General features: G+C 39.6%; 1 protein-coding gene across 1 annotated transcript in view; it reads right to left on the reverse strand.

Moving 5' to 3' along the window:
* LOC139119605 (NXPE family member 2-like) overlaps positions 1–22396 on the reverse strand; it is a 99545-nt gene that overhangs the window by 53232 nt on the left and 23917 nt on the right. The window lies entirely within an intron of this gene.

Below are 22396 nucleotides of genomic sequence, written 5' to 3' on the forward strand. Positions count from 1 at the left end.
CAAGTTAATCAGTGATGGCCAGTCCAATAATGCATTTTAACAAACAATGTCAAGAAAATCACCTTTGGCTATTTTCCTGGTTTAGAGTAGATTTAATGGAAAGCTGTAAATTATTGTTAAAATTATCTGAAAACACTTTGGTAAAATTGAGAATACTAAATTTTAGTTCTCATTGCCTAGATTGTCAGACTTGTCTTTGCCTTCTATGATATTATTCCACTATTTTTTCAAAGTACAAGTGATTTTTATCGCAATCATTGATCTGCACCATGAAAAAATTCAGAATATCTAAAATGTTCAAAACCCAAAAAACATGTGCAAGTGTTTAGGCAAAGTAATTTAACTTTGCCGTGGACACTTTAATTGAAGCAACCGGACTTGCTTTTTTATGACTTTTGAATTTCTGGAAATTTCTGTGTGCAGAGAATTTTCTCAATCTTTGTATTTCAGTGTAAAGACACACCCTGTTGACGCAAAAGACTGTAAGTACCTATTGAAACAATATCTTAAAGATCTAAAGATAGCTTCTTTTTCTGGGTGAACGCCCTTTAACTAAGTACCTGTGTAAATCGTACGACAGGAAATTTGCATTTCTGTGATTGTGGACTTGTGTATCTTTTCATTAGCGGTGAAAAACAAAGATAAGAAGTCGTGGGAAATACTATCATTCAGTTGCATCCAATTAAGAAATTTACACTGACTGGATGGGGTCAACACACGAGATGGTTGATACCATTGCAATCTAAGGTCGACCAGGTAAGTGCATATATCTTACTGCAGCCGTGTGCTAGTGAGTGAATGATTATGTCCGATACGGAGGGTGAAGTAAGCTTTCCCAGTATAACAGAAAGCCAAGACCCAATAGTAAAATAAGAGCCTATTGATGATTACTGCGCAACAAGTGGTTTAAGTGGAAACAAATTAGCTAAAAACCTTTCGCCTCAAAAAGAAATTCTTCACCTCAAATTGAATCTGTGTAAAAAAGAGCAGGCAAATAACACGCAGCATATAGAGAGAGAACGCGTGCATATAAATGCAGAAATTAAAAACATGAGCAGGAAAAAGAAAAACATAATGGAAACTAAAGGCAGAGGAAGAACAGCATGAACACGATTTTAAAATGAAAGAATTAGATGTAAAAGCGAAAGCGAATTCACATGATACGGATCGTGAGTTCAATGATTGGACTGCTAAAATCCCTCAGTTCAAAACAAATGTTGACATACATTTGCGTATATTCGAGAGGCTAGCTTGAACGTACAGTTGGCCTAAGCGGATTTGGCCAAAGAAATTAGCTCTGACTCTTGTGGGTAAGGCCCAGGAGGCATATTCTAGGTTGAAAGAATACGATGCCCTGGATTATGATAAGGTCAAAGTTGCTATACTTAGGAAGTATGAGCTCACCAGAGAGTCATACAGAGTTAAATTCAGAGCTTGCCAACATACAGATGAGGAGACATTCTGTATGTTTGGTGATATTATTGCCGATACTTTTGACCGCTGGATGGAAATAAGTGGGGTTCCGTCCTTAAGTGGTGACTGAAAATATGAACGGGTACGAGAACTATTCATAATGGAGCAATTAGTGTAGGGGGTGCCCAAACAAATGCAAACATGGTTGAAGGAAAGGGATCCTGAAAACTATAAGGAGTTGGTAAAACTTGGTGAGACATATAAATCTGCACATTCTCGAGCTGCTAGCGATCAGCCTGAGCGGAAATTGGGTTTCAAAAGTTTTAACAATAAAATAAGCAGCAAAATTGTGAGGGAAAGAAGTCTGATAACTCATCCTAGAGCGGTGAGAAGTCAAAGCCCTCAGCTGCATGTTATACTTGTGGGAAAACTGGTCATTTGGCAAGAAATTGTTCCGAACAAAAGTCTGATAGAAATGCAGGTTTAGCAAAGACAAAGGTTGTTGGCCATGCCAGAAGTTAGGATGACAAAGGCTATGATATTTGGGCTGAATTTGGTAATGATTATCTACTTGGGAGAAATACTTATGTTGGGTGTTTAGACGGTAAACCAGTGAGTATTCAGAGGGACATGGGTTGTTGTCAAACCTTGGTAAAGCCAGAGGTCGTACAACAATTTACTATTTGCCTGGAGAGACTTGCATATAGTTTTGTAGAGAACAGTGCACGAGGCGCCTGTTGTCAAAGCCCATATCGAAAGTGAAATTTTCACTTGACATTTACGTATGGGGGTATGGAAAGGTATACCCAAGCACATTCTGCTAGGTGAGGACGTGCTTGCCTTGCAGGATCGCCGTGCGTTAGTGGTCACAAGACGTCAAAAGAAAGCGCAGTATGAGCGCGAGGCTATAGTTAAGCAAAATGAAATGGCGTCTGGCGTGAGAGCAATACCTGTTGAGGAATCAGTGAAGCGGAACAAAGTGATGATGACTTCGATGAGGAAGTAGAATCATCATATGAAAGTACAGTGCTTCGGAACATATTGAGAATGTCAATGAAATCTAAGAGGTATATGGGTCAAGTGACGAACACTATGATTCACTGGGTATCTCGAGATTGTTTGATGAGGACAAGTTAAACGATTGGAAAGCAGATGATGAAAACAATGAGAGTGAGTGTAATGATACCTCCCATGATGCATCAGCCCTTGACGAGCCGTTTGATGAGACTTCATCAGATCTGAGTGACATCAGTGATGACGAGGAAAGTGATGACCTCACATCTAAAGTGTCCAAGAATATTTCCACTGGATTAAAATGTCAGCAGGAATATGCTAAAATATTAGGATTACATCGGGATAAGTTAAGAGGATTTCAATCGGCCAATCCTACTCTTGCAAAGGAGCCAGAGCATGCTGATGCAAATCAATTGTCCGAAAATCAAACAGGATTTTTCTGGCATGAGAAATTATGGTATCGTAAGTGGATTTCTTAACATAAGGTGCGTGAAGTTAGACAAATTGTACACCAGCGGAACGTTGCGATGCATTGTTAAGAGTGTCACATGACATACCTCTGTCAGGACACCTTGGCATTGAAAAGACTAAACAAAGGCTGCTAAAACACTATTACTGGCCCGGTACTTTCAAAGATGTTGCAGAATACTGCAGGACTTGTAGTCCATGTCAAAAATCTGCAAGACAAAGAGCATCTGAGAAAGCGCCTCTTGTTTTGATGCCTATTATAGATATACCGTTTGAGTTAATTGCAATGGATATTGTTGGTCCTTGAAAAGAACTCAACGCGGAAATAAGTTTATTTTAGTCATCGTGGATTATGCAACTTGGTATCCAGAGGCTTTGGCTATGCCAGACCAGGAAGCCGAGATGGTTGCAATGGCACTGATCGAAGTTTTCAGTTGAATGGGACTACCTGATGAAATTTTGACAGACCAGGGTACAAACTTCATGTCATGTCTTATGACTGATATGTGTGTGAAGTTGAAGATCTCAAAGATTAGAACGTCCCCATATCACGTGCAAGAATATGGATTAACTGAGAGGTTTAACGGCATTCTCAAGGTGATGTTACAACGTTTTGTAGCAGAAGATCCGAAAGAGTGGGACCGATATTTGCCGTACCTTCTTTTTGCGTACAGAGAAGTACCGCAAGCGAGTACCGGTTTCTCACCTTTCGAGCTAATGTATGGTCGAAGTATAAGGGGACCACTCGCTGTGATCAAGGATCAGTGGACTGAGAAAAGTTCACAGGAGGAAAACTTGGCGCAATACGTAATAACGATGCGAGAAAGGCTTGCCGACATGAGAAAAATTGTCAAAAAGAACATGGAAAAAGCCCAAGCACGACAAAAAAGGTGGTACGATAGGGGAGCAAGGAAACTTTCTTTTAAGAACGGTGATAAAGTACTTGTACTCTTACCTTCCTCCATGCATAAATTGAGTGCTCAGTGGCAAGGACCATTCATGGTGGTGAGAAAAGTCTCAAATGTTGATTACAAAATTGAGCGAGGTGGCCATAGAAAACGAAGCGGGTTTATCATATCAACATGCTGAGAGCATGGAAAGAGAGAAATAAACCGGTGTATTTTGTTGACACTGTTGATGCTGTGTGCAACAAGGACATAGAAAACCCATGTATCATATGCCCATGACCGTATCCGTGTCTCTTCTGACGCGTCATGACATAGAACGTAAAACATCAGTCTGATACGGCACGTTATACGTCATCAATTGTTTTTCATTTCCGATTTTGATGTTATGATGTTCATCTTGCATTTAACGATCAAATCCATCTTTTTCACTTCAATCAAAATTTACCAATATAAAACGAAACATATTACTAGTACATATGAATTTAATGTTCCTTTATTTCAGATCTAAAGAGAGTTACAGGACAGGTTGTTGTAGAAAATTAAAAGTTGATGTTTACAATCTGTTGTATTTCGCGCTACTTCGTCGTTCCTGTTCACGTCAGCCATGTTTCAACAAGAGTTATTACAGTGAATTCAAACTTACATATTGTCTGAGTAATAATTATCCACCAGAACACCGGGACGGTTACCAGAATAAGTAAAAGGCTCCATTCCTTTTCTGAACTGCGGTAAATTGGGCTGAAATAATCCTGTTTAGACTGTATACATACTCTACACGATGCGATCGACGACTTGATCAGCTGTTGTAAACAAACATGTATCAATGCGCTCAGACCAGCGGCAGAATATAAAAACATAGTCCCTTTGAAAGAATCAAAAAACTAATAAAATTTCTTTATTTTCAATTACCTTTTACATAAATATACGGTCATGGGCATATGATAAATCAGTTATCCCACGATATCAGCGCTTGGTTGGGACGTATTGCCACTCGTGAGGGTGCGCGCTGCATCACACTCATCTTCAACTCGTGTGATGCGGCTCGCACCCTCACTCATGGCAATACGTCCCAACCAAGCGCTGATATCGTGGGATAACCTCATAGTGCTACACACTGAAGGATCAGAGCACAGAGACTTGGAGAGATGTAGTAATTGCGGATTCGGTAACTGCGGATCAGCGTGCGGAACTGTTACTGCAAGAGTACAGTGATGTTTTAACTGATGTACCCAGTTGTACTGATCAGGTAGAACACGGTGTGATAACTACTGATGAAACGCCAATTTGTCAGAAGCCATATCATCTACCACAGACAGCTAAACAGGCATTTAAAGAGGAACTGCAGAAAATGCTGAAAGCTGGAATTATTACTGAATAAAAGAATCCCTATGCCTCACCTCTCGTTTTGGTGAAAAAAAACAGAGTGAAACTATATTTTGTGTGGACTATAGAAGACTCAATCAGGTTACGGTATCTGACGCATATCCTATGCCTAGACCAGATGAATTGATTGAGGAAATCGGCGGATCGAATTATATATCGACGATCGATCTCACAAAGGGATATTGGCAAATTCCCTTGAGCAAACATGCTCGGGAGAAGTCCGCCTTTATCACTCCTTTTGGACTGTATGAGTTTACTGTTATGCCATTTGGGATGAAATATGCACCTGCCACTTTTCAGAGGCTCATGAATAAGACATTTAATCAGCTTAGAGAAAAAGCATATATGGATGACTTGGGTCCACATGATCATTCATGGGAAGATCATGTTAAACACATGCGTAGCATATTTGAGAGGTTATGTAGATGTAAACTAACTGCGAGATTAACGAAATGCTATCTTGGTGGCAGCTAGGTTTCTTTCATTGGTTACGGTGCTGGAAGTGGGAAAATAAACCTATGCTAGATAAGGTTAATGCTGTTGTCAATTATCCAACACCTGTGACAAAGCGTGACGTCAGATCATTTTTGGATTAGCAGGATACTACAGGAAGTTTATCCCAAATTTCTCTGAGATTGCGACCCCATTGACTGAGCTGACATGTAAAAATAGCTCAGCCAATGTTGAATGGACTCAGAGTTGTGTGGATGCTTTCCAGAAGCTGAAAGACGCTTTAGCATCATCACCAGTTCTGGCGGTTCCAGATTATAATGAGACGTTTGTGGTGCAGACAGACGCATCTGACCATGGTATGGTGCGGTTTTGTGTCAGTATGATGACATGGGAGAGGAACATCCGGTTCAGAATATTAGCCGCAAACTCCTCCCCAGGGAGAGAAATTACCCAACTATAAAGAGAGAGTGTTTAGCCATTGTTTGGGCTGTGGAAGCTTTGAATCCTTACTTGTACGGGAGAGAGTTTACAGTTCAAACAGATCACAATCCATTGGTTTGGTTAGACAAAATGTGTAGTAAAAATCGTAGGTCATTGCAATGGAGTTTAATACTGCAAGAGCATCAATTTAAGATTGAGTACAAAAGTGTAGCGAAATACAAATGCAGACGCATTGTCGTGAATGTGGAGCTCGGATGTACGGTAGTGTGTGAAGGTGCATGAATGACGTAGAGAAAGGGCTGTAGTGACCTTATATACACTGTTTTCAAAATGAATCTGGAATTTTCAACCTCATAGTAATGGTGTTTGCCCAGGTTGCTGTACCCGACTTAGTCAGTAGTTTTTTTTTGTCATGTACTTTCTCTTAGATTCAGTAGTATTAGCATTGTATTATTTCATTTTGATTTTTGCTGATTTTCTGAATTATTTTGCCGTACTGGTGATGTAGACTCCCTGTCTCCATCAAAATAAAGAGGGAGGAATGTGACGTAGTGTCATGTGATAATTATTCATGATCTGTCACTACTATTCATGAGGGCATGTATATCTCTCTTAGCCCACGTGTACTCAAGCCAGTCTCCAGCTTAGCATCACTCTATGTACGTAGCTTAGAGCTTAGTGAATAAAGTAGCCTCTTAGATTATATAGTACTCGCTGTTTCCAGTCGTCTTTAAATCCCTTCATCATTGGAATACCAGCCTTGCTGGCCCCGACACGCTTTCACTTAACCAACAATATAATCATAACCTCGGTTATATCACAAAGATATTTATACCAAAACTTTTAAAATTCACTTATGGTGACTTCCATGCAATCGTGTTTGTATACTATGGTATGTTGGCTGCCTTGCCAAGACAATCCGACCAATGTCTCTTAAGATTTTCATCGTTTACACATTTGTTGCTCTTTTGCATTGTTTAGTAATGTTGACTTCATTCGAACAAATAGTAATTTACAGTTTAACATACATCTACCACAAACACACAGGTAAAATGTGCAGCAATTCTCATTTTTTGCAATTAGACCAGGGTCTTCAAGGATATCATATTTGGCAATTTAAAAAGATAAAACAGGAAATCTTAGCCTAAATTACAAGATCTTTGCCCCAAAACTTCTTTTAAAGACAACATATAGATAGTGCCATGCTGATTTTATTTTGTAAAACAGTGTGTCTGCTGCACCAAATTTCTGTCTTCCAATTTGCTCATATTTACTTATCCAAGGTTCATCAATATTTTGATACATGGTAATCAGATGATCGTTAAGAACTTAGAGCCCAAATTTACCTAACATGTGATTCCTGAACACAAGACTTTTGACCACAATTTGGAAAAAATCAAAATAACTTATGTACAAATTTAATGCCTTTCAACCAAAATATCGCATGCACTATCCCTCCTAACATACGTACCAAATGACAAAGTGATAAATCTCCTATTAATAGAACTATTGCAGATGATGAAAAATCGTATTTTTTCCTAAGTCTTTTACAACATCTACAAGATTCCATTCTATTATAGATAACGATCTCAGCATTCCACATTTTGAAGATGTAATATGAAAGTTATTCAAATATGAGCTCCAAATTTTAGTCTACAGAAAGACTGACGGATAAATGGACATACAGACAGACTGACATACGCTAAAGGCAGAGTGATGACATTAGCCGTTACACCTTGGCCTATGGAGAGTGATAAAGATAAAACAGCGTTAATGACACTGTGCTCACTTTTGGTTACATGTGGCAAGCCAGAGTGAGTGTATAAACGATCTTAAATAGCTTCTATGGACCCTATAGCTTGTTGTTATAGTCAAGAGCATTCGAACAAATTTTCATGCACTGATGATTGAGGTAGAAATTGTTTACAAATGTTTCAACGGTTGATATCACACACTTACACAATATCATTCAACCTAGTACAACATAATCAGTATTAATTCCAGGATGTGCCATCACACAATTCACAGAATAAATCCTCAAATGGCTCTCATTTCACAGTTTGATGTGCCCCTGAGGGTGCAACATTCTGTGAATGGTTCGTTTGCTCAGATTTACGTAGTTCATACATTCACACAGTAAAGTTTGGCTCCTCGAAGATCATCACCTCAGTCATAGCGTGACATGTAAAACGATTCAGTTACCCATTGACCTTTATAAATATCAATACCAAGTACAGCATATACGGTGGTGCATAGAAAGCTGGGTAGAAAGGACAGATATATAGGCAATAGTGCATTGGAGCTGTGTGCATGTGGCATGGCCGATTAATGTAAACAACAGCAGTGGCCGCTTCGTAATGGCAGAAGGCTAGATGCCACTTTGACTTTTAATGCCAGTAGTAAATGAACTCCTGCTTTAGACTAAGATTATAAGGCAGGCCCTTAAATTGAAGCATCTGCGACGTCTACCGTCCGTACAAACGTTGAACACTGCAAAGAAGGCATCAGTACTGGACCAGATGATCGTTTTGAACAGCAACTATGGCATGAAATCAGGGCAAAAATTAGCACCAAACATTTTGAGCCAACCTCAATGCAACTCTCACGAACCTCAATGCAACTTTCGCGAACCTCAATGCAACACTCGTGAAATGCATATATTTGAGCCAACCTCAATGCAACTCACGCTAACCTCTATGCAACTCTCACGAACCTTAATGCAACTCTCACGAACCTCAATGCAACTCTAACAACCTCAATGCAAATCTTGTGAAATGCATTCACTTTGTGCCAACCTCAAAGCAAATCTTGCCAACCTCAATGCAACTCTCATGAAATGCATCATTGCTCAGCGCCGCGACACACTGGAATCGGACTGCCTAGAGTACCTCTGAACCTCATCTTATTTGAAATACATTGCTTTCGTCCTGTTTGAAACTCATTTTTGAACTTAACAAATTTGCATGCTGCATTTGATTTCAATAAAGGCTCTTTTGAGTCGAGAAAACCATACTTGAATTAAATTAAGTGACTAACTTTGCCAATACAACATGAGACGTCTCAACGCATCATATCGACGTCATATGATGTTTATAATATATTCAAGTGATTTCTGTCATTGACCCGGGTGATGTGAAAAATTGACCCAATAGTGCGGTGCAACGAGCACAGCATTTAGCTAGGAGCCGTCATTATTTACGGCCGAGGGGTGGGGGTCGAAGGAATTTCATCTGAAATTTTGAAATTTCGAGTAACCCCCCATCAACACTGACGAATTTGAGTAACCCTTTCTCTAACATACAAATTTTGACTGACTCCCACCTTAGTTGTAGCAGGGTGCTCAGGATTTGAAAGGTCTTTGCTATTGTTGTGTTTTTGTAAATTTTACAAATACATGTATGGGTGTTTAACTATTCTAAGTGGATGAAGGTCTGTCAATATGTCTGAATTAGAGAAGGGGGGGTTACTCAAATCATCATGGATGGCAGGGGGTAATTCGAAATTTTGGAGTTTCCTATAAAATTCCTCCTATCCTCCAGGCCGCAAATACTGACAGCTCCCTTATTTTACCAGGGAGGCATTGTAACGTAAATTTTGAATTATCAATAACTGTTAGAAAAATAACTACAATTTTTATATATGTACTGGCATTAAAAACGACAAGGAGGGTCACGAATTTAAGGAAGGTCCTAAGTTTGAGGGAGAGTCACCATTTTCCACGCACACAGTTTTTGAATCGCATTACCCCAGTCCCTGTTACAGTATTAATTACCCGTCCCTATGAAGCATGCCTGTGAAGCATATCTCGAAACATGTCTCTACCAGAATTATCGAAAACCCTTTTTATTAATTCGATCTGTAAATATTTAAGCAGGAGTTCTTTTAATTCGACGCTTTGAATTTCAAGTAAGGCGAAAGCAAGTGTAGTTCAAATCAATCGAGCTTCAAAGGGAGTCCAGGGAGTCCGATCCAACTGAGTCGCCGCACACTCAAAGCAAAGCAAATGTCCTCCACGAGAATTGCATTGAGGTTGGCTTAAAGAGAATGAATTTCACGAGAGTTGAATTGAAGTTCGCCCGACTTGGATTGAGGCTCAAAAAGAATGCATTTCACGAGAGTTGGATTGAGGTTATTTAAAGTGTCGTGGAGGTTCGAGCGAGTTGCACTTAGGTTGGCTGAAAGCAAATGCATTTCACAATAGTTGCAATGAGGTCCGTTAAAGTTTAATCGAGGTTCGTGGGAGTTGCATTGAGGTTGGCTCAAAGCAAATACATTTCACGAGAGTTGCACTGAGGTTCGTGAGAGTTGCATTGAGGTTGGCTCAAAATGTTAGGTGCTAATCTTTGCCCTGATTAAGTGCTATACAGCAACATTTAGGTCGGACATATCTCGTTTTCCAGAATAGCCTGCTCTATGCATAAAACAACACTGCTTTGAACAACCCATTGATCAGAACCATTGATCATTAATTTCATAAAACATACATGTTTAAAAGTTGATGTATCGACCACTTTATTTACGTCGCACTGGTTACGCTATCGTGCTGTATAGATGTAAGAGTTATTGTTGATGCATGCTAATTGGGGGCCGAGCTCTTGGCAAAATCATACCGGCAGGCTAAGTTTTGATCGTCTCCACCGCCAAAATCACTGTCCATAGCAATTTGAACAGTTGTTCAAGTCAGACATATCTATCAATATATTCATCACATAAGTAACATAAACAATTGGATCAAACCAAAAGGTTTGTTTGCTGTTGCCATTGTCGGTCCTGTTGTGCACATATAGGGGACAACTGTGCAGTGAGGCTTGGTTGGTTGCGGAGGGCGACCTCTTGAATTCTCCTTTTCTTAATTAACTTAGGAATGAAACAATAGCTGACACATATATAATCAAATTCTGGCTGCACAAATCTTGACCGTGTAAAGTTAGTAACTATTATTTTAAAAAAGTCTGCATTTATCACAAGAATATTATGAATATTAACAAGCGTCGGTTACTATGCCGAGCAGCAGAATAATTATGTATACCTTTAAAACATTCTAGCAATCAAGTATTTGGGATTTCATTTCTTATTCAATCATTGTACTTTCCATATTGTTCTGCCCATGTACGTGTGCTTCCTGTGATATAATTAACATGTTCAGATACGCCTTTAAAATTGTCTATTTACTGTGAAGTTTTCATGTGTATAGGTAGATTTTAAGAGATTGTCAGATTTTCAGAGACGTTCAGAGACTTTAGGGGACTTTCAATGACTTTTGAAGACTTTTGGAGGCTTTTGGACTATAGTCTTTAGACTCAAGACTTTGTAGGGGAGATTTAGACATTTTAAAGTCTAGGTATCACCTTGCCTCGGCAAACGGACAGTTTGTCGAATCCGGCTACATATATATCAATAAAGGTCATTCACTTCAACTTGCGGTGTCCCTGTGCAGTATCCCTGTGATACCTCTCGTCGAGCTTATTTCCCCGAGTGAAGTTGCTGACCGTAAAAAAGAAGCGGGCAACACTTTGTTTTACTTCAAGATATGACTCTGGCAGAAATTTTACCAAATTGTCTATCTTGTATCAATGAATTGTGTAGTCAGTTTTATTTGAAACAGTGATAAAAAGATAAAAAAAATACTGTGTCAGTAATCTAAGAAATCATCACTGAGTTTTGCAGTCTTTTGGCCATGGTTTGATTGTGGCATCTAGTTCATGAAGATCATGAGAATATATAATTAAGTATTTTTTTGTCCTCTACAATTACTCTTGATGTACGTCGATTTTTTAAAGTTAGTGGAAGTTTGAGTGGTGTTAAATAATCGTACACAAACTGGCATAGGCGGACGACATGGGAAATTGCCAGAGCATAAGCTCCTTCCAAAGTATAACTGCAGTTTTGCAGGGTCTTTACTAGGACGAGTATACGGTAATGAATTCAATGGTGGAGTATAATGATTGGTATATTAATCAATAAATGTATCAAAATTTAGACTGCGGACTATACTAGATATATGTTTCGTATAAAAATGACTCTACAATGAAAGACATTAACTTCTAAGGTGCTGTAGGCATACAATATTGGTTCGGTGTGCGAAGGTGCACAGATGACAACTGGAAGTAAAAGTTCTCGAAACTAGTCAAAACAATTCGTGAACGACGGTTACCTTGGACCTGTAGCCTGCGACCGTTGTTTCTGATGCGTTTCGTGGTTGATGATTGGTAGATTAATGTATAAATATTTGAAGACACATGTCACTGAACTGTCTTGTGATTGTTAGAACGGTTAGGAAATAGACGGTGTAGAGGCGAGACGGCGAAAGTCCACGGCTCAAGGGAGCATAAGCAGTATGCAGTACATCGCATGCTTTCTTAGAATGAATGAACGGTCAGTTTTGAAAGCGACTACGTGATATCCGGTTTCACCAATGTCTCTGTCCTGTTTCACACATGTTGACAATTGAAAATTAGAAGGCATATAGCCAGAGGGTAAATTTTCTCAACGTCTTTTGCAATGAAAAAAAATCGCGGAGTCTCTGAAGTCCATTTCATTGCCCCGCAACATTTATTGTTGGTTGTACGAACAGTTTAAAAGTCATAATCTTTATCAACGGTGAAATTCATATAATTGCCTTACAATATTGTACGCAATAAGTTGTCTGTGAATTTCAATATGTCCATTTGGAAGCAAATTTAAAACGTTTACAGACATTGGATGATCATAACTTGCTCTAGGCCATGACATGTCACTCACCAGTTACGAACTTTACTGGCTTTCGATACTAAAGATGCAATATATTATCAACGTTGTTCCCATTGTTTTTGAGTCACATATTTAATATGGTAGAAAACATAATATTAGAGTGTGGCAGAGACCATACCCTTTATGGGAAAAAGACACCAACGGTGCATTGAACAGTGACCTGAAACCGTCATATAAATTGCGACAAAATAAAAAAATATTAGAGAGAGAGAGACAGAGAGAGAGAGAGAGAGAGAGAGAGAGAGAGAGAGAGAGAGAGAGAGAGAGAGAGAGAGAGAGAGAGAGAGAGAGAGAGAGAGAGAGATTGACGCTGTCGAAAACTGATCATTGTCTTTCGGATATGACTGTGTGCACTTACACGTCGTCAATCGAGTTGCTCCGTCTGTAATCGCGGTCACTTTGATTTTAACATGATACCCTAGTGCGATTTTTCTAGTCATTTTAACTTGTAACACAGAGCATAGAACTGCCGTATGACGAATTTTTCGACCTTGCAAAATGTCACTGTCTATGCATTGAAGCACTCTGTACGTAACAAACATGTCTCGCGCTAATTTCATTATCGTCCTTTCAATTAAATTGACCAGTTACCACTAAATTATTTGGCAGTGTTAATTTCTAATTAATTCGATGATTTATTATTTTTTTCTGGTCGTCTTGATCGGGTTCTAACCACCAAATCTTCTTAGTAGTGTTGTAAACACGTCGAATGGATTTTGGATTCTGTACGTCTCCTTTCCCTATATTCCTGAACCAGACTTTCCGTCTCCCCCTGTCTTGAGCAAGCATCGTGCATGACAACAGTTTAAGGTAGCGACTCAGTTTCCTTTACACGTATTTTCAATCCGCATTTTCACATAGAAGAAGTGGTCACACACCCGACAAGTGGTACTTTTTCATCAGCTCGGTCACCAAAGAGTTCAGAAAATTTGTCAGTTTTTCAAAAACAGTGCGTATACGTTCGTTTTACTCAAAAAAGCGCGTTTTGAGTTTTTTACTCAAAAAAGTGTAAGTACGAAACTCTGATCGGCCTCGATGATCTGTTTACGGCATTCAACAGCAGGGTATACTGGGCAAAAAACCGTGTCCCGGATTTTTGAAATTCGCTTTTGTTTTCGCACAATGAGCCTCCAAAGTGTCAACTTGACGATTTTTGCATAAATTATCGTCCTTTGTTCACGTTTGTCAAGATATCTTCACTTCCAGGCCTTTTATCGGAAATCTGAGACACTGTCTTTCAGATATATTCATTCACTGTCCAAAAAAATCAGGTGAAAAATCAGGCTAATCTGTCCAGGCGCCGCCGACTTATACTTATTTGAATGACTACGCACTGCCAAAAACGGAACAGAGAAAATCGATGATTTGTGTAAACGACCAATGCGTCACACGTTTTGACAAAAAGTCCGACTCACGCACTATTTTCTGCGAATTTTATTACACCAGTACTTAGTTGAAATACTTCGCATCAATTTTGTGAAGTTAGCACATATTTGGAATTGCAGATCGTGTAAAAACAGCAACATTTACACACTCTGAACGGCTATCGCTTGGTACAAGTGGTGGGTGATATTTACACAACAAACACAGAAGAGTAATTCTCACGATTTAATCCCTTTGTCGAACGCTAATCTAGCATATTAACTGAATACTGTAGTCTTAACGGTTAAAATCTGGTTACCAGCGTTCACGGTCAAGATGGAGATGGTGAAACTCGTGTTAAATACTGGTAGTCTATCACATGACCAGGTCGAGCCTGTGTACTGTCGTCGCATTGTTGGGCAATATTCACTTGTCGTCAACTTGACTCCAGTGGTCAACTTCCTGTCTGGTGATCGGGAATTTATGTGCATTTTTTTGTGTGTGACAAGTGATTGTCAAGTTCATATTAGCACCGACTTTTGTGCAAACAGGACGTCAGTTGCTGCTTTTCGTACTTCAAGATGAGACGAATAACTCTCGACGCCGTAAAAACATCAGTAGTTGAAAAGTTCAAGGAATGTGGGTAAGTCGTACAAAATGTATTTTCTTAACTTTTGCACTGCGCTGTAGACATGTTTTTGTGTGTTGTTGTCGTACATAGAGTCAGTACCAAGTTTTCCAAACCACAGTCTCTCTGTGATAAAACTAATGATACCCATGCCGTTGCATAGAACAGTGCGGGCTGTTGTCAACGTGGTGCTCTATTGACGAGACGCAACCGCCTTGCAACATAGCCCTGCGTACGATGCTGTGTGTTCCGCTGCAGCTAGTCGCCCCGCTCACCACAGCCCTGCAAAGACCCGTACGGTAGGGTCGGTGACTTCAAATCCATTTTGGGACTTGATGTAAAAAGCCAAATTACTGCCGAAATTCAACGTTCTTGGGCCCAAGTTGTATCCCTGCCTACCTCAGCTACTCGATCGCTTCCAAAAATGACAGTCTTTTATTCACTTCTCGTAAATAACCGTCGATGTTGGCAACTCTCTCGCTAGCCCTGCGTACGTACTGACTGGTGGGTAGTCTCGGAGCAGCTGGGTACGCACGCTCGTTAGAAATTTCGCGGAAAAGGGGGTGATTTTCGTCGGACATCACGGAGACATCTAGGTCCGTGAAATCGAGAAAAAAGGGGCACTTTTTCAGATCACCCTCCGAGAATAGGTCTGGTTCTTCTCCCAAGACGCAAGGCAGTCTGTTACTGTGCACATCAAACACAAAGTCAACCCATGCTAAGCTAGTGTATTATGTGTTCCTTTTTCACCAAGAGTCAGCACACTTGTTTTCAAATCGGTAAATTATGGTATTCAAATGTCTTGGTAAACATTTAGGTAAAATCTCCCAGATATCGGAAAAAGGGGGTGTTTTTCGCAGTGATTTTCTCCCAGATTTTCCCAAAAGAGGGGGTGTTTTTCAGAGAAAAATTCTGGGAAAAGGGGTAGGCTACATTTCAAACTCTGCTAATGAGCGTGGGTACCCACCCATCCAGAGACTGCCACCGCCGGGCGGCCAGCATGATGGGCCGTCGTTTTACGTTGTGAACATGTACTTTTTAGATAGTAAACGAAGTTCCACACAGCATGAATACAAAATAATTGCTAACATTTTCTGGGTATATGCCTGCCTTGCGTTAAATCAACGTCACACAGCAAAGATCATTGTTGAAGCACTACCAGGTCTATTTTGTTTCGGGTTTGGTATGGCTGGAACCGGAACGTGTGTTTGTGGCTGCAAAGTGTTCTGTAAATGTACAACAGCATACACTTCTGAAAATCGCAATCCACGTGAGCTTGGTCTTTGGGTATATATTTAAGGAAAGAAAAGGCAAGAAATGAAAATTTATTTCCATTGATGGAAAAATTAACAGATTATCGGCGAAGTTGAATGTTCTCGTCACGGTTACGCTACCATGCGCTACCCCAGGGTGCTGTTGCGTGAATCTCGATTCCATTCTTGACCGCGGAGTGACGTCACTTTCACCTCACGCACGCGAGCGCGAGTGAGGTGAATTGGGATTTGACTATACAGGACAGTGAACAATGCAGAAATTATGTGACAGAGGACAGAACTTAGTGTTTATCATTGACATAATGTTGAAACTTTGAATACTGGTGTATAGGTTGAAAAATCCACACTTCAATATTTCGTTCTCGCGGCAGTGTGATGCAAAAATGACGTAAAAAACCACAATTTCCCGGATGTCCGCGGTCAAGAATACCGCGGTACGGTGCATCTCGATTTTTGTGTAGTCGTACCTTAGCAGACACGAAAAGTAAGCATGATAGAAAGATGAAACTTCGAGTTTCAAAGTATAAAACAACTCAAAGGTCACGCTTACGAATATGACAGGACCGGGGTCAGTCAATTACTAAATAGTTTGAAAGAAATCGAAACACGGAAGACTAAACGTCTTGGTTGGTTGCGGTGCCGAAATGACTTTGTGCCGGAAACTGAGGGCCGAAACGACCAGTTACCATCAGGGTTCTGATCGTCACCTGCTGGTTCGAAGAGCAGTTTTAGTGTCTACAACTTCATTGTTGTTGGTTTATATTAACGACAACGGTCATTTGCAAGTAGTGTTTTGGATATCGATTAGTAACAGTGATTTATTGGCAAATTTCCCGACGGGCATTACGGGGCAGTAATTGGTAGGGCACCCATTTCTTTGTATCTCTGATGCGTCTTGTAATGTAAGGAGAACTTTCATTCTGTTGTCAACTAACACGAATTGACATGCGCCATGCACTTTGACTGTCTAATTCCCCTCAGTTCAGACCACGGTGAGATGTTTTGCCAGGAGGTTCAAAGGATGGTAGACGAGAGGAAAAAAAGAGGCATAATCAGAAGAGAATCCGATGGATTTTATACTGCAATTGGGCATATGCACTCTACGTAAGCATCTATGTTTAAAAATTTCTCAGCGATGTATGTTTACCTGTATTATATATTTTTAGGTACATCAATTGCCGGAAGGAAAAAATACCATTTCACACTATTCTGGTCTCACATATCTAAAATTTCAGTATATAAGGTTTTTTGCATGCCACACAAATAATCTATTACTGGCTTCTTCTGCTGTATGTTACATAAGAGTTTTGTGTCATGAAATTGTTGATGGAGTACTTATCTGATTAGACAGCCTTTTCCAAGAAATTAGTATCCTTGATACAAGTTTGTATCATGAACAACTATCTGTAAGGGGGTGTTACAAATCTTGCTAAATTTCTTTTCTCCATGAAAAATCTAGGATAAGGAAATTGGACCACATGGTGCCCACTATGCATTTCCAGCAGTGATATTACAGTACTTGAGAGCACTTCTCCCGAGAAATGTAAAAGGGGACTTATGGAAGGTGAGCCCTTGACATCGCACACTTACACGCACACACAAACACACACACACACACACACACACACACAGTTATTGATAACATACATCACCAGATCATACAGCTTCAAAAATGTACTGTTGCTTGATGCAAATTTCCAATTTTAGAATAGTGAAACTAAATGCCTATTATAGTATCCCACCTACATATATTTCTTCCTTTCAGATAACACACCAATGTATAAAGCAGTTAGTACATTTAGTTTCTGATGCATCTGTTTTGTGTTTCTCTTTTCAGGACGCTTTCCAAGTTTCAATGGAACAATTTATGGAATCAATAACACCTACTATATCGCCGTAGGAGACTGGAACTTTCAAAATCAGCTACATGATACTTTTTTATTTTGAAATAATATTACAGGACAATAATTTTAATTCAACAAAAAAGAAGTTACTGTATTTACACATTGTATATTATTACATAGCTGGCGTTTTTAAATAACATTGTAAGACTTTTGTCACTTTCCATATTCATGAAATGCTTTTTGTTTCGTGAAGACAACAATACTTATTCTATTTTGAATTTTTTTGTTTGAAATAAAGAATTTATTAAAGTACATATGAATATTGCGTTGTCTTAGTTGGCATATCATTTAATATTTTACAATACATTCTTAAAAGTTAAAGCAGCTTGTTCTCTATGAGTTGTGAAAAAGAGTTTATGACATACAAAGCGTTTATTTGATTGACATGTGTAATGATGGTGTTACGTGCAGAGAAAACGAACAAAAGGGTGAACTCAGCAGTTAACGTTTAAACAAAATTTATTACGAAAATAAAACTAATTGCTAAGTCAGGATAGAGTACAAGCTTTAAAAGTGTACAGACTACTTATCTCAGCTGGGACGGCAAAGCTCCAGTCTCAGAGTTGTAACAGTCAGTTGGATGAATGAACAGTCCTTTGGCTTGCAGGCTTGAAGCTGCACAAAGTCCACAGTATAAATCCAGCGTTGGCAGTGAAGGTCTTGAAAAGTCTTGAGAATGACTACTGCTGGAGTTTAGTAACACACAAGAGACACGATCCCAAAAGTCTGACTGGAAGCTGTGCACGTCCCTTTATAAAGGCATATAAGAACAATCTAGAACTTTTATTGACATGCTAATTACTGTTCTAAAATTATCTCCCTTACACAACTAATCAACTTTCCAGAACATTCCAAACATGACTAATTGAATTCAAGGTTGTGAGGTCATTAAGGGCAGTGACCTTGAGAATGTTCTAGACTAATTGAACCCAGGTCATGCTGAGTGTGGGGGAAATGACCTACATAACACACCCCCTCTTCAAAAAGGAAAATTTTTCAAAAAAAAAATTTTCTTTTACAAATGCAATCTTAAAAGTGTGAACAACAATAAGCTCTAAATACGAGAGAGACAGTCTGCAATTAAATTGTCTCTGCCTTTGATATGTCTAATGTCAAGATTAAACTCCTGTAACATTAAACTCCATCTTAGCAATCTCTGATTTTTGCCTTTAAATTTCTGCAGAAAAACAAGAGGGTTGTGATCAATATAAACCACTATTGGCTGATTTGAAGAAGTAACATAAACTTCAAAATGCTGTAAAGCTAATATCAAAGATAAACACTCTTTTTCAATCGTAGAGTAGTTTCTCTGAGATTTGTTAAATTTGCGTGAAAAATAGCAAACAGGATGATCTACACCATGACTATCCTCTTGCAATAAAACAGCACCAGCAGCCGTATCACTAGCATCCACAGCTAATTTGAATGGCAAAGTGAAATCTGGTGCAGACAACACTGGAGCACTTTGCAGTATGGCTTTAAGTGTATCAAATGCCTGTTGGCATTGCTCTGACCAAACAAACTTTACTTTCTTTTTAAGTAAGTTAGTCAAAGGCTCAGTAATTGTGGAGAAATTTGGACAGAATTTTCTGTAGTAACCAGCCATACCGAGAAAGCGCATCAGTTGTCGTTTGCAGTTTGGTATGGGAAACTTGAAATGGCACTGATTTTGGCATCAACAGGTTTTACCTCACCCTGTCCTACAGTATGTCCGAGGTAAGTTACCCTTGCCCAACCAAACTCAGATTTGGCAAGGTTGACAGTCAACATTGCTTTGCTCAGTCTCTCAAAGAACTTCCGCATGAGCTTGATGTGTTCCTCCCAGGTGTCACTATACAGGACGACGTCGTCAACGTAGGCTGCACACCCGTCTAGCCCGGATATGACGTCGTTGATCATCCGTTGGAACATTGCCGGAGAGTTCTTCATTCCAAATGGCATCACCTTGTACTGGAACAATCCGTCTGGTGTAACAAAGGCGGATATTTCACGAGCACGATCCGTCAGAGGGACTTGCCAAAATCCCTTCAGTAGGTCAATTTTGTCACATACTTGGCTTTTCCCACTCGGTCGATGCAGTCATCAATCCTCGGGATTGGGAAAGTGTCTGTCTTTGTTAAAGTGTTGACCTTCCTAAAGTCCGTGCACATACGATAACTGTGGTCTGATTTGGGAACAAGTATGCACGGCGAACTCCAGTTACTTTTACTGGGTTCAATAAAGTCATTGTCCAGCAGGTATTTGACTTCTTCCTGGAGATATTCGCTTTTGTTGGATTCAGTCTGTATGGATGTTGTTTTACAGGCTTACTGTCCCCAACATCAACGTCGTGATAGATGACGTTTGTCCTCGTTGGAACATCTTGAAACAGGTGTTTATATTCGTGGAGCAGTTCTTTCACCTGTTGTTGTTGTTCTGGCTGGAGGTGTGCCAACTTTGTAGACTCCAGCTTCTCCAGGATTTCTGAGTTCTGAAGCTTGACCGAGCCCAGCTTTGAGTTTAGAGTATTTTCACTCAAGTCAGTTTCAGTATCACTATCTTCATAATGGTTTGAACTGACTGCACTGACAGGCTTTGTTTTAGTAGGATTATCCCTATCCAAATATGGCTTAAGCATATTTATGTGACATAGCTGTTTTTGTTTTCGCCTGTCAGGTGTTATTATGATGTAATTTAAATCACTCAATTTCTTATCAATTAGGTATGGCCCAAAGTAACGAGCATGGAGTGGTTTGCCAGGAATTGGAAGTAGAACAAGAACTTTTTGACCTGGTTTAAACTTCCGTTTTGAGGTGCTTTTATCATATTTGGTTTTCATTGACTGCTGAGATGACTCAAGATTTTCTCTGGCTAATTCACATGCTTTAGAGAGTTTTGTACGAAAATCTGACACATATTGCAAAATATTCAGACAATCATCATCGTCTGATAGGAATTTCTCTTTAACGAGCTTAAGTGGGCCACGGACTGTATGTCCAATACAAGCTCAAATGGGCTAAAACCAAGAGACTCTTGAATTGACTCTCTAACAGCAAAGAGCAGAAAATGAATTCCTTCATCCCACTGCTTCTCTGTGTCAAAACAGTAGGTCCTAATCATGTTTTTCAAAGTTTGATGAAATCGCTCAAGAGCACCCTGACTTTCTGGATGATAGGCGGATGACCTATACTGTTTAATGCCTAGCTGATCCATTACTTGTTGAAAAATACCAGACATAAAGTTGGAGCCTTGATCGGACTGGACACATTTAGGGAGGCCGAATAAAGTGAAAAATCTGACTAAAGCTCTCACTATAGTCTTTGTCTTTATATTTCTCAGTGGTATGGCTTCGGGGAACCGAGTTGATGTACACATTATTGTCAGCATGTACTCATTTCCTGATCTTGTTTTTGGTAGGGGCCCAACACAGTCTATTAGAATCCTACTAAATGGTTCTTGAAATGCAGGAATTGGCTGTAAAGGGGCCTTTGGAATGGTCTGATTCGGTTTCCTACCATTTGACATGTGTGACAAGTTTTACAGAAATGTGTTACATCCTGCCTGAGATTAGGCCAATAAAAGTGACTGAGAATTTTATGATAAGTTTTCCTTACTCCCAAATGACCAGCCCAGGGCGTTTCATGGGCCAGGCGCAATATTTCAGCACGATAGGGCTTTGGAACCACAATTTGATGTTTTATAGCCAGTCGTCATCAACCAAGACATCTGGAGGTCTCCATTTACGCATGAGAATACCAGATTTTGTATAATAGGAAACAGAGCTATCTGAAGTTTTATCTTCATCATCTACCCTGTCAAACAAACACAAAATATCTGGGTCTTTGTGTTGTTCTGCAATGAGATTTGATCTAGAAAATGTCTGCCTCTGGTCAACAGTTTTACTGGAAGTTTCAAATCCACGAGGGATAACGGAATGATCCGTGTCAAACACCTGACTGAGAAAGGTGTCATTTAAGTCAACATCTGTGACATTAATTTTGAGAGTATTTTGATTCTCGGAAGTTTCTTTTACATGGCTCGAGTAATAGCACATGAAGGAAATAAATCGGGTATTTCTTGTTCAATTGACTCTGGATCCTGATCTAAACTAGGATTATCAGTCACAAGTGGATTAGTAATGACCTTGTCCCCAGCAAGGTCGTTTCCAAGAAGAAGGTGAATCCCTTCAAAAGGCAAAAAAGGCCTAATACCTAAAGTCACAGTCCAGAAACAAAGTCCGAAGACAAGTAGACATTATGGAGAGGAACAGGAATGTAGTCATTGCAATCTATCCCCTTAATAAGAACACTAGAACCTGAAAATGACTTTTCAGAAAACGGCAGGGTATCTGCCAACAAAAGAGACTGGGACGCCCCGGTATCTCTTAAAATTTTGACAGGGGTAGCGGAAGAGAAATCA

This window comes from Ptychodera flava, chromosome 20 (genome assembly GCF_041260155.1).
Source record: "Ptychodera flava strain L36383 chromosome 20, AS_Pfla_20210202, whole genome shotgun sequence".
Classification (NCBI taxonomy): domain Eukaryota; kingdom Metazoa; phylum Hemichordata; class Enteropneusta; family Ptychoderidae; genus Ptychodera; species Ptychodera flava.